Below are 16282 nucleotides of genomic sequence, written 5' to 3' on the forward strand. Positions count from 1 at the left end.
TGAAATATACTATTTATTAAAATGGCAATAGTTATTTACAATTGAAGAGAAAAATTAAGGTTTTGCAGGTCATCTCCTGAGTCCCAGAGTTAATTTTCATCATCTACAAAAGCGTTATCACAGAACTAATTGTCGCCACCACACTTACACAGTATTGTGCACCTTAGTGACTGACCTCGGTATTTGCAATAAACAGCACACCCTCATTTGATGCATGCACACCGTACCAGCTGTATGATTGATTGTGGTACACATGGAAGCGTGCACATAGTAGGGGAATATTGATTTTCTGCCTTCTCCCACCTGAATTGAGATTCACCTGGTAATGAGTCCTTAAAATGTAGGGTATTAGAGATAAGCTTTGTTCCTGGCAAGTAGACTTCACAAATGAATCGCACTATCAATCGTTCATCTTCCTTCTCAAATTGTTCTAGCCATCCAAGACTCCCCAAAGCATCAAATATTTATTTTTATGAAGTCTTGAAAACTTTCCAGAAAGATAGTTTTCCTTTCTCTGTAAAGCATGGTAACATCCAGTGGTCGAAGTGTACAAAAAGAAGTAGTGGAGCTATGTTCCTTGCTGGGCTGCACCCACTCCCCACAAACCACATCACCACGTGCCCTCCCACACACAATCCAAATCCCCAAACTCTTGCAACTGCTGTTTAAGGGAATGTTTAGTGCATTGCACTGAAAGTACAAGCTGCAACGTCTTCCTACACTTTTATTTTAAAACGAAACCATTCCGGAACGGTTTCTTTTTAAAATAAAAGTATAGGAGCTGTAAAACGTAATTTCAAGAAGTAGAGGACCACCGCTCCCGACCGCTCCCGCTCACTTCGACCACTGGTAACATCACACGCTGAGAGAGCATAAAGGCCTAGTACTGCCTGCACTTCTGTAGGCCCTAAGCAGGAGCACACATGTTTGAGATATATAAATCTTAAATATAAAAGTTCTAACTCCTGTGACAAACATGCTGTCAGATGGGAAAAACAGTCACCACCACGTGAAAGAACAAAAATAGTGGTATGAGGTGAAGAAATTTGGAGGGTAGTAGCATGGCGACGTGATACATAAAAGGAGTGAAGCATTATTTTTGTGTCTGCCTCCTAATGTGTGCATTTCCATCTGATGACTTGGTTTAATTTCACCAACTGGCTACAGGGCTTCTTGTTATCTCTGTGCATGCAGAATCGATTATTTGAGATTCCAAGATGGCGGCCGAGCCGGGTAGACATGCGTGAACTGTGCTCTGTCTCCCATCTCCGGGCCGCAACAATAAAGAACAACAAAAAGAGGCACTTTGGTTCCACAGGACGCCGAATCCCTGGTGGACTGCACTGGGTGACAAGAAAGGCGGCTGGTGATTTGCTTGGGGCCACCGGACGACGGAGGGACTGTCCGTCAACTAAGCCCAGGCAGAGCTGCAACAGTCCGCTCACTCATCACATTGGTGGCAGGAGGAGGGTGCTCGATAGCTGACAATGGGTGAACTGGCAGCAAAGTTGGTAGCACACTGCGGGAGCGGGCGCCTCACAGAGAAGAGGACCGCAAGGGGCCCGGTGGAGACCAACACATGCAGAAGCCAGCGATAGCGGTCTGGGCAGTGAGAGAGTCTGTTACCCAGGCCAACACGCCTGGCTGACACGCGCTGCGCAGTCGGAGGGGCCCTGACTTTCACGTTCGTCTGCCCTGTGGAGGAGAGGGGAGACACAAACGAAAAGGTACTCCCGCCCAGACAGTCAGTGGCGTACAGAGAAGATACAGAGAACCAGGCACCGAGGCGACCCCAGTTGCAGGGAGAAGAGACCGCTCTGCTCTGCCCCGGAGAGGAGGAGTGGAAAACTTCAGACCCGGTACACGGAGCAGATCGTCGGAGCGCCCGTGGAAAGGGCGGCACAAGTGAAGAGCAGAACTCCAGAAGCCCGCCCAGAGCAACACGTGGCAGCAAGCCCCAGGCGGGAGACAAGGGAGGACTCGGGACAGGTGGGGAAGTTCCGGTCCGCAAAGAGACCCTGCAGGGACATCATCTCCCCGCCTGAGATGTGAGGAGCACTAGGCGGTGACCAAAGACCACCCGGACCCTCCAGGAGCCCCTGACAGACGGCGGTGCCAGCTAAGGAAGCAGAGAGGTGTTGGATCAGGCCCGCCCTGACACACACAGGACCAGGCAGGAGGAATACTGCAGCGCCCCCGACTCACAAGGGCCGGCGGATCATCACAGGAATACCCAAGGTGAGAGAGCCGCGCAGACGGGGCTTGCCGGAGACTGCTGCCCACTCCATAACTGTCCCTCACATTAACTGAAGAGGGCCCCGGGACATTACAGGAGGAGGCAAACCCCCCAGAACCTCGACTGGGGCCCCCCCTAAGACTGCACTAAGGGAAGAGAGACAACCGGGGGTTCAAGAGAGGGTGCATTAACAGAACAGGAGAGGGCCCTAGAGACCCCAGAGGAAACGGAACACAACTGGCAAAAGGCACCCACCAGGCATAACAAAAGGGAATACGAAGGTGCGCAAAATAGAAAGCCAATGAAGGCCAGAGGGGATCCATAAGCAGTGAGCAGCTAAAGCATGTGGGTGACCCCATCCCCTCCCGTGGATCCACAAGAAACAACGCAAGTCCGGACACAGGGACTTGAGCGCAAGGGGTGATGCCACTCGGGGCGAATCCCAAGTCACCTGAGCAGACACATTCACCCCGACAAGCAGAACTGGTGCCCAACGGGAAAGTACATAGACCACGACCAGAGCCTGGTAAGCACACATGTCAAAATTCAGAGGACGCAAAGCTGAATTGGCGACACAGGCACCTGCCACTAAAGCAAAGCAGGACCAGAATCTGGTACATCTCTGGGGGGCAGACACGGTGGCAAGCTCACAGGTTACTACGCAAAAGGGGAAGGAAGCAAACTCACAGGTAGGGACAGAGAGAGCGGAAATGGCCACTATAGAGGATATGAAGGCCTGGTTCAGGGAATTTCAAGAACTATTTATGACCTCCATGCACACCCAATTCGAAACAATGAAGGAGAGATGAAACAGGCAGTTCAAGAACTGAAGGTGGATATAGGGAATTTGGAAGAAAGAACTGACATATTGGAGAAAACTATCCATAATCTCGACGAGGAAACGCAGCAATATGCGGAGGCACAGGAATGTTGGGCCGGACTGTCCCACAACCTAGAGATCCAATGTGAGGACCTAGAGAACCAGTCCTGGAGGTCCAACATAGGAATTAAATATATGGTGGAGTCCGTTGAAGAAAAGCACCTCAGGACTGCAGTTCAGAAGGTTTTCAAAGACATACTGGCCGATGACGAGGAAGTCGATGTCCCGATAGACAGAATCCACAGGGTTGGCCCGTGTCAGACAGTAGAGTATGGGCCCTGCCCAGAGACATCCTAGTAGCAATGGCGTCGTACACACAGCAGGAGCAGATTCTTCGAAAGACCAGAACGATGGACCATATTAGGATGAACGGGGTAGAAGTAAACCTTTTCCAAGACCTGGCACAAACAACACTCCATAAACGTTGGGAGATGGCACCGGTCATAAAGGAATTGATCTTGAGACAAATACGATATAAATGGACGTTGCTATTTGGCCTCCTATTTACATGGGGGGGGAAGCAACAGAGAGTCACCACATGTGAGGAAGGCCCGCAGATTATGAATGCTCAGGATCAGGAAGGGGAGCAAACCCCCAGCGGAGAGCCCACCCATGGGTGGAGAATCCCACGGGGATGGAAAACCATAAACAATAGGCCCAGGTGCCCCATGAAGGGGGCTGGGGACGGCCAGGGATCTCCAGAGACTTTGAAGTGGGGTTTAGCACTCCCTATGATTTCGTTACACCTGAGTTCAGAGTGGGCATGGCACAGAAGGCTTTACGCCTGAGCGATCATAGGATCCAGAGCCCTCCTCAGGGAAGTTATGGGGGGAGGGGAGAGGCTGGGAAGTTGAGGGTTTTAGATAGAATACGGGGGAGGGGGAGGAGGGGAGGGATCAGCCACCAGAAGGCAAAGCTACCGATGCAAAGTCCGAGTGAAACACGTAGAGCACGACCCTACCACCAGAGAATGGGGCTAAACATTTTAACATATAATGTCAGAGGGTTGAACTCCCCTGTAAAAAGGAAGAAGATGGAACACTTTCTACACAAAGGGAAGTTTGACATAATAATGCTCCAGGAAACACATATAAAAAAACATAATCATCGAAGGATACGCATGAAAGGCTATGATCAAATCCTCCAAGCAAATGAAAAAGAGAAGAAAGGGGGCATCCTAATCGCATTCGCCAACTCCCTTAATATACGGATCCAAGAGACCTTCCCAGACAAGCAAGGAAGATTCCTATTCGAGAATGTGCAGTTCAAAGGCTTCCCCCTGACTTTGGCAAGTGCCCCTAAAACGGGGCAGGATGGCTTCATAAGGGACAGCATGAATAAGTTGGAAATCTTTGCGAAAGCGGAAGTGGTTCTAAGCAGAGACTTCAATCTAGCATGGGAACCCAAAGTGGACAGATCGAATCCCAAATCCTAGGGCAGGGAACACCATTGAGGGTCTTGAAGAAGTCCATAGAGAAGCTGACTCTGGAAGATGTCTGTCGGCAAATCCGTGGCTCAACCCCGGGGTTCACACATTACTCGCACATCCATGGCACAAGCTCCAGAATCGATTACATTTGGGCTTCCGCAGGCCTGCTAAGGAAGATCCAAAACGCAGAGGTGGGCCCCATCACACTCTCAGATCACGCCCTTCTGTGGATATCACTCCCCATGCTACGCAAACAATCTGGTCTATGGCGATGGACTCTACTGGGGTAAATTATCCAGGATCCTGTCATGCGAGGGGCAGTCAGGGAGAGTATTGTGGACTACTTCGAGAACAATGACACACCAGGGATAACTAAGGCTACCCTATGGGAGGCCTTCAAAGCTGTGATGCGCGGTCACATAATAGCACTCAAAGCACAAAGGGACAGGCACAACAGTAAATGGGAAACCAAGCTAGAAGCCAAAATTGCAGAGATCAGGGAGGAAATGTCCCACAACCACGCCTCAAAATTGAAGAGAGCCTATAGACATGTACAGGGACAATAGGAATCTTTCCGGACCAAACCCTTGGAGAAACACCTGCTACACCTGAAACATTGGTACTTTATGAAAAACGAATAAAGCCGACATACTCCTGGCAAGGCAGTTAAAAGGGAAACAACAAAACCAAACAATTAAGGCACTATCAGATGAATATGGGCAGACAAGGACATTGTCGACCGAAATGGGGGAAGTTTTCAAAGACTTCTACCGAAAACTATATGCATCAGACAAACAAAGTGAGATAGAACAATCCTAATATCTGAAAAGTATCACCCTCCCATCAGTATCGCAGGAGGAGAAACAACAGCTCGACCAACCCATTGCAGTAGAGGAGGTAATGAGAGCAATCCGGGAACTGCCGAAAAACAAAGCCCTGGGGCCGGATGGCTTCCCAGAAACGTTCTATAAATCATACACAAGTGACCTGGCCCCATTCCTAGCGGGTCTATTCAACACTTTTAAAGACACAGCCAATATCACACAATCCATGAATGAGGAGAAAATCTTGGTCTTTCATAAGCAAGGGAAGAATCCAGAGTCACCAAGCTCATACCGCCCTATCGCATTAATAAATCTGGATGCCAAACTGTACACCAGAATCCTAGCCAATAGACTCACCATGGTGCTGCCCAAGCTGATACACCAAGATCAATCAGGATTCATATCCAACAGGAAGACCCACAATAACATCAGACCGATAATCCACCTGATCGAGAAAATTGGAATCGCACATACTCTGGCCATTCTACTGAGGATAACCACGGAGAAAGCATTCAACCGCGTGGAGCGGTCAGTGCTATTCCGTATCCTGGGGAAAATGGGCATGGAAGAAGACTTCATCAAGATAATACGCACCAACTACAACTCGACCTCAGCTCGGATAGTGGTAAACGCTAAGCTATCAGACATGATCAAGATTGGAAGGGGAACCAAACAGGGGTGTACTCTCTTCCCGCTCCTATATGCAATATTTCTAGAATGACTCCTGGCACGAATAAGAGAGTCCCCAGACATCAAGAGCATCAACATGGGAGGGATATCCCACAAAACTGTGGCCTGCGCAGACGACATGCTGGTGGGCCTGATGGAGCTGTTGACATCTCTGCCAACCCTCAGCAAGAAATAGAGAACTATGGTGCCATCTCAGGGCTGAAAATCAACAGGCAAAAGTCCAAAATTCTAATTCTAGCTGGAAACAGAGAAGAGATCCATAGGCAGGCAGAGGTGCTTCGTTTAAAAGTGTCAAAAGGTGGGGTCAATTATCTTGGAGTTAACCTGACTAGCAACATCAAAGACCTCTACGCAGGAAACTTTCCGTGCCTCCTGGAAAGGACCAAAGAGACCTGCTAAGGTGGAAACCGCTATCGATTTCGTGGTGGGGCCGGATGACGGTGATCAAAATGATGGTCTTACCCAGACTATTATACTCCTTCCCTGCATTCCCCATCTGACTCCCAGCCTCCTTCTTTGAAGCACTCACCAAAGCAGTGTCAGAGTATATTTGGCAGAAAAAGCCCCCAAGACTCTCTAGCCTAATACTCACAGCGCAAAAGACAGCAGGAGGCATGGCAGCCCAGCGCGGCTCTTGAAGGAATGGATTCCAGACACTTCCCAGAAGCTATGGGAGGCTCAGGACAGGGTGGTGGCAATGACCCGACTCTGACATCTCCTATGGACAAGCACCGAGCATAGACACCCGAATGTTCAAATAAGCGAGGTCATGAAAGCATCGCTGGAGATCTGGAACAGGACAAGCAGAAAAGAAATACTGACCATCGAGCCCCCTTCATGCCCCTGTTCAGGAATCCGGAATTCCAACCAGGTATGGAGAGAGGAGCATTCTAAAAATGGGAAGAGGCCGACTGTACAAAGGTAGGGGACATGTTCAATGACCAACATATGAGATCCTTCGCAGAGTGCAAGAACTCTTCGGCCTCTCGGAAAAAGATAGATACAAATACAAACAATTTCACCACTGGCTATCCACTCCGGGGATCACACAGGCAGCAACAGAGCTCTAACTCCATTCGAGACCTACATCATGACTCAGACAGGGGCGAAGAAATTTGTCTCGGCCATATACACATTTCTTAATGCCCCAACAGAAGAAACCAAGTGGCAATATATGAAGAGGTGGGAAACTACACTGGGGAGAACAATGGGAGTATGCCTGGCAAGTCATCCCCAAATGGACGAGAGCTGTCCAAACAAGGGAAGCATGGACGAAAATCTTGGTCCAATGGTATTATATACCTGAAAGGCTATATATAATGTAAAAAAAAACCCACAGTAAATGCTGGAGGGGGTGTGATGCCGAGGTCAACTGGAGACACATTCGGTGGGACTGCCCGATACTGCTCCAATTCTGGACGGAGGTAAAGACCCAGATGCGTGCAATGTTCAAGGGAACGGAAGATTTGGGCAAAGAGGTATGGATGTGTGGCATGTGGAGCCCCTGAGACAAGACATTGCCAAAAAAACAGGAAAGGAACTTTATGGGGCTCCTAACAGCAGCCTGGCTAGCAATAGCCCAGAAATGGAAGCAGAAAACGCCACCATCCAACATAGAATGGCTCCAAAGAGTTTGGTCCCACCTGGCGATGGAGCGCATCACTTACAACATCCAGGGGGATCGACAAAACTTTACAACGGACTAGGGAATGGCCCTGGAATACCTACAGAGCGACTACATGGCACAGTGATGCCCTCACAAAATACGCATTTTAGACTTGTTCACATTATATAACAGAAGCCAGATAGGACTGCACTCCTGGACTCGAGAACAATGACTCCGGTGTGGGGGGAGCGGTGGTGTAGTGAGAGGGATAGGGCACAGGGCAATGTTGAATGTCCCATTGTTGATGATTATGAAAATACAATAAAAATATGTTTAAAAAAATTATTGATTATTTGAGAGGTAAACTGCTTACTCATCTTTAGTTTAAGAATGCAATAGAGGGGTTCTCAATGGAAACATTATCAATAATTGAAGAATCTGTGATTTTGTACTCAGCAGGTGTTGCTTTTCCTGCTGTTTTCCTTTGCATGGAGTTCTTGAGAGAATTGTCCAGGTAGATATTAAATACTAAATGAGTTTCATGATACTTGAGCCGATAAGGTTGTATTTTATTGTTGAATTCAATTACAATGTCATTGAATGTGTTCACGTATGACTGACGGTGTATGCAGTGCTTGCAATTCGTCAATTCCGTCAAGGAAAGCTACTGAGAGAGACCTCTGTCATGTTGTTAGAAACCTCTGTATGTTGTTCCTCATACAGTATCTTCATCAGCTTGCTTTTTATTTTCGGCTAAAATCATTGTACCATCTAGGTTGAACATTGAAAGAGGTACTGCAGAGAATTCATAATTACTCAGACATTCCAGTAGATCAATGTCAGTTTGACTTTGTGAAGCAATCAGCAAATGTGTGAACAAAGAATGATGTTCTTTCTACTGCACTATTGTGTCTGATTCTTTTGTTTTAACACCTTTGCATGCACTTTTACAGAGCTCAAGGTTCTCTTTCGTCATTGATGCCTGCAGGCTAAAACTGTCTGATTCAATCCGATCTTCTATAAATTCGTTGTATATTTGGCAACCTTTTTCTGTCTTTCTTGATGTGTCCTTCTGAATTTTCTCATGAAAAACTGCCTTTGACGAAATGTTGATTAGTTGTTTTCCATCATAATTCACAGGATTAGTCAATGTTTTGATCGAGTTGTAGATCTTCTGAATATCTTCCTTTTGTTGTGTTGCTTTGGATGCTCTTAGGTGGTGACGTTTTGACCGTTCTTAATCTCTGATTCCTACAATTTACTTTCCATCTGTAGACAGCCTTAACAGCGCTCAGGAGAGACTAAAGAGAATTGTGTTCGGGCCTGTTTCTTTTGAGTAATATTAGCCACACCAGTAAATACTTCCATTGCCTGTTCTGATGTTCCAGCACTTCACCTGAACCTGAAGGACAAAAGGACACTATTTCTTTCTTACTACCCAGTTACCTTTCTGAAACTCACTCTGCAAGTCTGGGGGTTTTCTTTCAATCTGTTTAATTTGTGCTAAGTACAATGCTATCATACTTGCATAGTTTATCAAATTGAGGGTGGAAAATTACTTAACAAACTCTCCAAGTGATGGCAAGGTGTAAATTCCAGTTTGCAGTTTGGACAGATCTGATAAATAAAAGCATGGTGCCCACCATATCAATGTACCAAAGTGCAAATTTGAGTGTTGGTTTTTCTTGAGATTCTTTAGCCTCAAATGCTTCAATTTTGGCCACCACATTCAAATTTGTCAGAACTGTCACATTGCAATTGTGGACTAATTGTGTCTCTTGGGAATCATCTACTTGTAGACTTTTAAGTAACTTCTTAAACTAAGGTTCCACCCTTACCTTGATAATGTGGGGGTGGCCCTCCGATCTCCTTGCTCAAAATAGGCCCACCTCTTATGAAGCGAGTGCATGTGTGTCCATAAAGCAAGTTTATTTTACAAATGGCCGGGATGGACTAGATGACTCTTTAGAGATTGAATTAACCGGATTCTCTCAGAACCACACAGAAATTACACATTATTCACTTTTTGCAGCATTTAACACATTCCCACCTATTTGGTTACACAGTTATCCGCCCAAACATTATTGGTTAGCCCTATACAAGAAAATCTAATCCACCTGAGTTCCCACACTCTCATTGGAGACATTCACTTAATCATCAGCTCCTTTCAACACATATTTGCATGAACTCATATTAGCAGCACACCCCTTTTTGGGATTTTTCGGTAGTTGGTCATAACATCATCACATAGTTACATATTCACACAAAACAACCCTAATTTTGTACAAGTTCCATCTGGTCGGAGGCATATAAACCCAGATGTGATGCACATTTGATTTGCAAGGACATTTCAACAATAGGAGGAGGGAGAGAAACAAATAAATTCCCTCCTTTTACGCTAATCTATAACGGCTATTATTTCAGCACGCATGGACTCCGGCCACATCCTGGTCATTCCTCAGTATCTGATCTAAACCCATAAACCATTGTCCAACTCAGCCCTTAAGCAACCCTTGCACTGGGTTTATTACCTGTCCCCAAGTAAACCCTACCACGTGGCCGGACTTCCCTGGTCACTGAATTACAACTCCCATGTACTTAGAAAGATTACATCTCCTCTCCACAATAGTACCAAGTCAAGAACTCTGGCCTGATCGCAACTGACCATTTGATGTTATCACAGCTGCACAAATGCAGTTAACTGTCTTCCCCTAGCCTTTGTACCCATCAACCAGTTTAACAGTTCACACATAGATAATCTTGCCACATCTGGTTTCTGCAGCCTATACAACCCCAAAATATGGGGGACCTGCAGTATACAGATTCATGTATTCACCATGTACCCTTTGGTCTCCAACTTTCCCAAACACATTTCCCTGAAAAACACATGTATATACCTCTGTGCATGTATGTTCAAGACTACTGCATCCCCTTGTGAAAGCAAAAAGAAGATATTGAGGCTGAGTACCCCAAAAGGAAATACACCAAATATACCAAACATGGGTTCAAAAGATACACAGATCTTTATTCTACAACTGAACAGTTTCAAAGGACAAAGCAACAGATAGCTATCAGGCCCTCAGTACAACACAGTGAAAACCAGCCCTGTTCGGTGTGTTCAGTGAGTGGGACTGTACATCAGAATAGTCGCACCTTTTATACACTCCAGAACATGTTGTCCAACCCACTTGTAAGTTAATGAATCTCGGATCTAGGGTTCATGCCGAGTTTGTTCCTAATTTATGCATCCATACATTTAGGGGTTATTCTTAATACATTTGCCAACAAGTTACAATAGCAACAGTCTGTCTTTGGATTTCATATTGAGCCTACATACACATTTATACAATATAGTTAAACAAGTGTTCACATTAGATGCTCGAACAGTATTGTGCACGATATATGTTCATGGATTAGCTTCGTTGGTTCAGGTAATCCTCTATACACAGGTCAACGAAGGACAAGGTCTCAGTACATGACCCTAATATTTGGCCTGTGAGTAGTTTACACATTAACTTGTACACAGAGGTCAAGACGTCCATGTTACATTCAAAACGACACTGTCCACCATCTTAGAACACAGGGTGACTTTAGAGTGAGAAACTAAAATGGTGGATTAACCTAAAATGGCGGCTAACACAGATCTAAGGTCATGACCTTGCAACGCGGATTCCTTCGCAGAGCGACTTGTCCTAGGCCAATATATATATACATACGATCTAGAGGATATAATATGATTTCCCGTTCAACACCCTCAAAGTGGCTGCTCCATCAGCAAATCTCCTTTCTCAGGTGTGCATATAAAGCTCCCCGCTTCCCATCACAATGTATCGGCAGACAGGTAATTATGTTGCTATGCACATGCAAATCTAAACTGTATCAACTATAAACAAATTAATACTAATAGTAACATTCATCCCATTCGTAGAACAACACTGGATACATGTTAAATTGGAATATTGCGCTAACATCGCATCCACCCCAGTCATCAATTAGGCACTCGCAAATTGAACCCGTGTTTCCCATTGAAACCATTATCAACCACCTTAACAATTTCAACATGCTCTTTCTAGAATACATCAATAATGCTTTTGAAACGTGCAAGCATTAGTGGTGTCTGTGCATCAACTTCTCGCCTTACGCACTTCCCATATACAATCTTCTACATAACATTTGCATCATACATTACACTTAAGATGGCCTCAATACCTACAACCTCTGTGAAAGATAGTGAGCTAAAGACTCTGGGTAAGTCTCTCGTACCCAGGACTAATGTCTGGCAGAGGGACTCCCACGAACCCCCCTTGTGAATTTGCATATTTAAATAACTTTGGGTCTCACCCTAAGTTACTAGCGGAATCCAGACGTGGACCCGTTGCTCCCTATTCTTAGAGAGGCACAGCTCCTTCCTACTGATGATGTCCAACCAGATTGAAACATGTGTCTGGGGATGCTGTCGGTACTCTTGTTCAGAGGAGAATTGCCTAGCATTTCGGTGCTGGACTGCCCCTGGGCAGGACAAAGACTGATATGTTTGGGATATTGCTTCTCTGTGAAAGATAGTGAGCTAATGACTCTGGATAAGTCTCTTGTAACCAGGACTAATGTCTGGCAGAGGGACTCCCAGGACCCCCCTTGTGAATTTGCATATTTAAGTAACTTTGTGTCTCACCCTAAATTACTAGGGGAATCCAGACGAGGATCCCTTTCTTACTATTCTTAGAGAGGCACAGCTCCTCCCTACTGATGAGGTCCAACCAGACTGAAACACATGTCTGGGGATGCTGTTGGTACTCTTGTTCAGAGGAGAATTGCCTAGCATTTCGGTGCTGGACTGCCCCAGAGCAGGACAAAGCCTGATATGTTTGGGATATTTCTTCTCTCTGAAAGATAGTGAGCTAAAGACTCTGAGTAGGTCTCTCATAACCAGGACTAATGTCTGGCAGAGGGACTCCCAGGACCCCCCCCTTGTGAATTTCCATCCAAGAAAGAACGAGTAGCTTAAAGCATATCCATTATTATATATAACTCACCTGGTCTAAGCATCCAGTTCTTTGACATTTCTTTTTTTTAGCCATATGTAATTATAAAACAGATTAGTAAAGACCAAGATCCAATGTTACAACTGTTTTTGATTCTGGGGTGATAACAGATATTATTTTCTCCAACCACTTCATGAATGTGAGCTTTGTGTGTTCTCTTTGGGTTGGCGTCTATACATGGGAGCCACTAGCTTCTTTAGTTGGAGGATCACCTATAATATAATTCTAAGCTGACCAAGTTGGAACTGTAGCAAGTGGTTCTTACTCTGTCTCACATTCATCGGTCTTAGTTTCTTCATTGAGATTACAATGTGTATACAGTAACTCATCATTGAATCATTTTTGAGAATCACTCAATGGCAAGACCTCCACCATCATCCAAAGTAGGTCTTTGAGCCAACTGTGATCTAAAATAACCTTATTCCTCTTTGTGTAATCAGTGATTTGGCTGCTTATAGGATTCTGTGGTCTACACCCTTTGAGAATGTTGCAAGATATGACCTCTGACAGGGACTGAGGAATCGTCTGCAGTGATTGAAGTGGTAATGACCCTGATATTTCAATTGAGTTTAGGACATCTGACTCCTCCTTCTCTTGTTAGACCACCATAACTGTACCGTGCAAAATTCCTTTACTATACGGAATATAGTTGACAAAGTCAATGTTGTCACAGCACAATAGAAGAATCTTCTTCTGAACAACTCTGAGGGAACGCCATTTCCGCCACACTCATCCATGTGTTTTATTACCTCTGTGGCTATCAGTGTCTCAAACTGAAGGACTCTGACATAATCTATAGAAGCTTGCATGCTATGCAGAATTTGAATGTTGAATTTGCTCCGGTTAGCTGTGTGTGTTGCAAGCCCAACAGTCACTTGCAAGGGCATTTCATGGGTATGCTGTGTGGTAGAAGTGCTTAATTAGGAAGGTTGTTTTGGCGTTAGCATTTCATATTTAAACATCTGCAACAAGTTATGAGCCCTGTTCTTTACAGTGGTATCCCACTTTTATGAATTACTTTTCATATCCATCTGTCCTTGACAGCACCATTTGTAAAAAATAAATAAAAAGAACAACTTCATTTGGCACAACATCTGCCAAATTCACTTCTTCAAAATTTCCTTTGAATTTCCATTTTTTCACAACTTAGTACAGTTCTCCATAAAATCACAGCTGTTTCAAGAAGGGTTCTCATATTTTTCTCAATATCCACAAATTCTTCTTCTCCATTTGCTGTTCCTTACAGTGAAACTTGTGGTTCAATTACATTATTTGGGATTACTAAAAATAATTCGAATACATTGAAACTCTTCAATGAAACTTTTAATTTGTTTCCTTGTTTTCATCTATCCTGCTTCTAAATCATTGTTAGCTGCACATTCCCTGTAAAGCGTTAATGTCCTCCATTGTTGATATATTGCCTTCAAGGATGAAATCAATGATTGAAGATGCAAATTCAACATGTGCTGCTTCATAAAACAGTGAATTTGGCTGCATCTTTCTACTTAATGTAGGCTTGCATCGTAAGACATTCACTACATATGTGTTCCAACATATTTTATGATATGCAATTTCCCTTGAGTGAGGGTCTCGGGGATCTGTACAATCACTAAGATGCAGCTTCAATGTGTCATGGTTATGCAGTTCTACTGCTCTCTTCAAACAGATGACTCCTGAAAAAGTGCTATCAAACATAATTGATTCCTTGTTTTTCCTTCTTTATTGCAAAAGAAGCATTTATTTCTGTCGTACATAGCTATTTTTGATCTTGTATTGTAGCATTTTTCTACTTCTTCCTCTTCTTCATGGCTGGAGATAGACATATTTGGTACACATAACTGCTCTCCGTATAATCGTTTGCTGATACATGATTGCCTTAGGAGTACATTGCTTGTAACATTCTTAATGCCATGATGCGTTTTAATTTTTCAGTTCTTCAGGTGTTAAGTTGGCTAATCGTAGACTTCTGTTCAAGTATTCATTATTGTTCTACTCAGTTCTCTCCTTAAAAGACACTAACACCTGTTCATAACATTTTGGATTAACTAGGGGAGATTTCTTTCTTTGTTGCGACAAGATGAACGAGTAAATGTCTGTTATCTGTTTTATTTTTATGGCTGATGGTGGAAGTCTACTTTTAAATAACTTTTGATATCTGGAGGCATTGACATTTTGAAAAAAATGATGTTACTGTAAGCTAGAATCAGATTTAACATTTCAACTGATCTTAAATATTTTTCAAATGTTCTTTCAAGAACATTTGAAAATCTCAAATGTAACAAGATGGAAGGGAACATATGTTAGAAATCATGAAAAACAAACTGCAAACAGAAACTCATAAACAATAAGACATATCAAATTCTTTCAAGGACCTATTTTATTCCGTATTTATGTAAACAAAAATGTTCCTTAGAAAATAATTGATAAAATCACTCTGAAAGGAGTTATAGACCAAATTCTCAATCATATGTGTAGCGGTGGCCATCTTGGATTAATGACGTCACAGGCCATCTGCCACAAATTCAGACAAAACACCTGGTAGTACATTTGCAAAGCACCCGTTGTATTCATAACTTCCCCTCATTCAAAATCCCACAGAATTATATAAGCACCTCAGCTACCAACTCCTTCAACCAAACCATGAGCAGAGGTTTGCTTCAAGAGTTTTTTACAAACTGGACTTCAGTGGTGTATCTCATACATTTCTCTTGCCAAAATCCCAGAGTCCAAATGACAAGTGTTTACTAAATGGTGGGACTCTGGGGGTGCAAACATCTCTCTAAACCTGACCCCCTAATCAAGGCAAATATAGGTTGTAGTAGAATGTATACATTGAGTATGACTGAAAGTGTTGAAGAACATTTTTCTAAAAGTGTGGGTAAAAATGTGGCATGGCAGGTTTTTTTTTTGTTTATATAGTGACAAGCACATTCTCCACCAAAATAAGATCTAACTGATGAAAAATCATCAGCAACGGACACTAACAGCCAATTCAGAGACTTCCTGTTCGTGCACTAAATTCATAATCAGATGGGTGCCATGAAGACATATATGTCATAAATGTATATATGATTTAATGATGTTTCTATTCAATCCTTAGTTACAGGGATGTGCACACATTCTGATACAGAGGGAAATGGCTAATCACTTTAGAGTGATCTGTTTTAAAGACAGATTTTATAGGCACAAATTGAATTCATGGAATGCGGCCCAATTTGACATATGACCCAATAAAATTATAGCCCTCTTGTTCCAAAAATGTTTGTATTCCCGTTAGAAATCATTTTACACAGTTGGACTCCCTGATGCATGCATAAACAGATGTGTTGCCCAGATGAAACTTTGGTCTACAACAGAGGCCACTCGCATCACACAATATTGTCATGAGAAATAGAGGCCTACAGGCATACTGTACCATTTAAAGAAGTACACAATTCAAATAATACTGTGCCAGTGAAAATCCTGCAATTAAAATGTGTCCTCAGGAGAAATATTTACAGATAACTGTACAGTAGAACAATCGGTCACAATCAGTATGGATTGTTAATCCAGTATTGTGGGAGAACTAAACTTGT

This window comes from Ambystoma mexicanum, chromosome 7q (assembly GCF_040938575.1).
Source record: "Ambystoma mexicanum isolate Mex_15411 chromosome 7q, UKY_AmexF1_1, whole genome shotgun sequence".
Lineage (NCBI taxonomy): Eukaryota > Metazoa > Chordata > Amphibia > Caudata > Ambystomatidae > Ambystoma > Ambystoma mexicanum.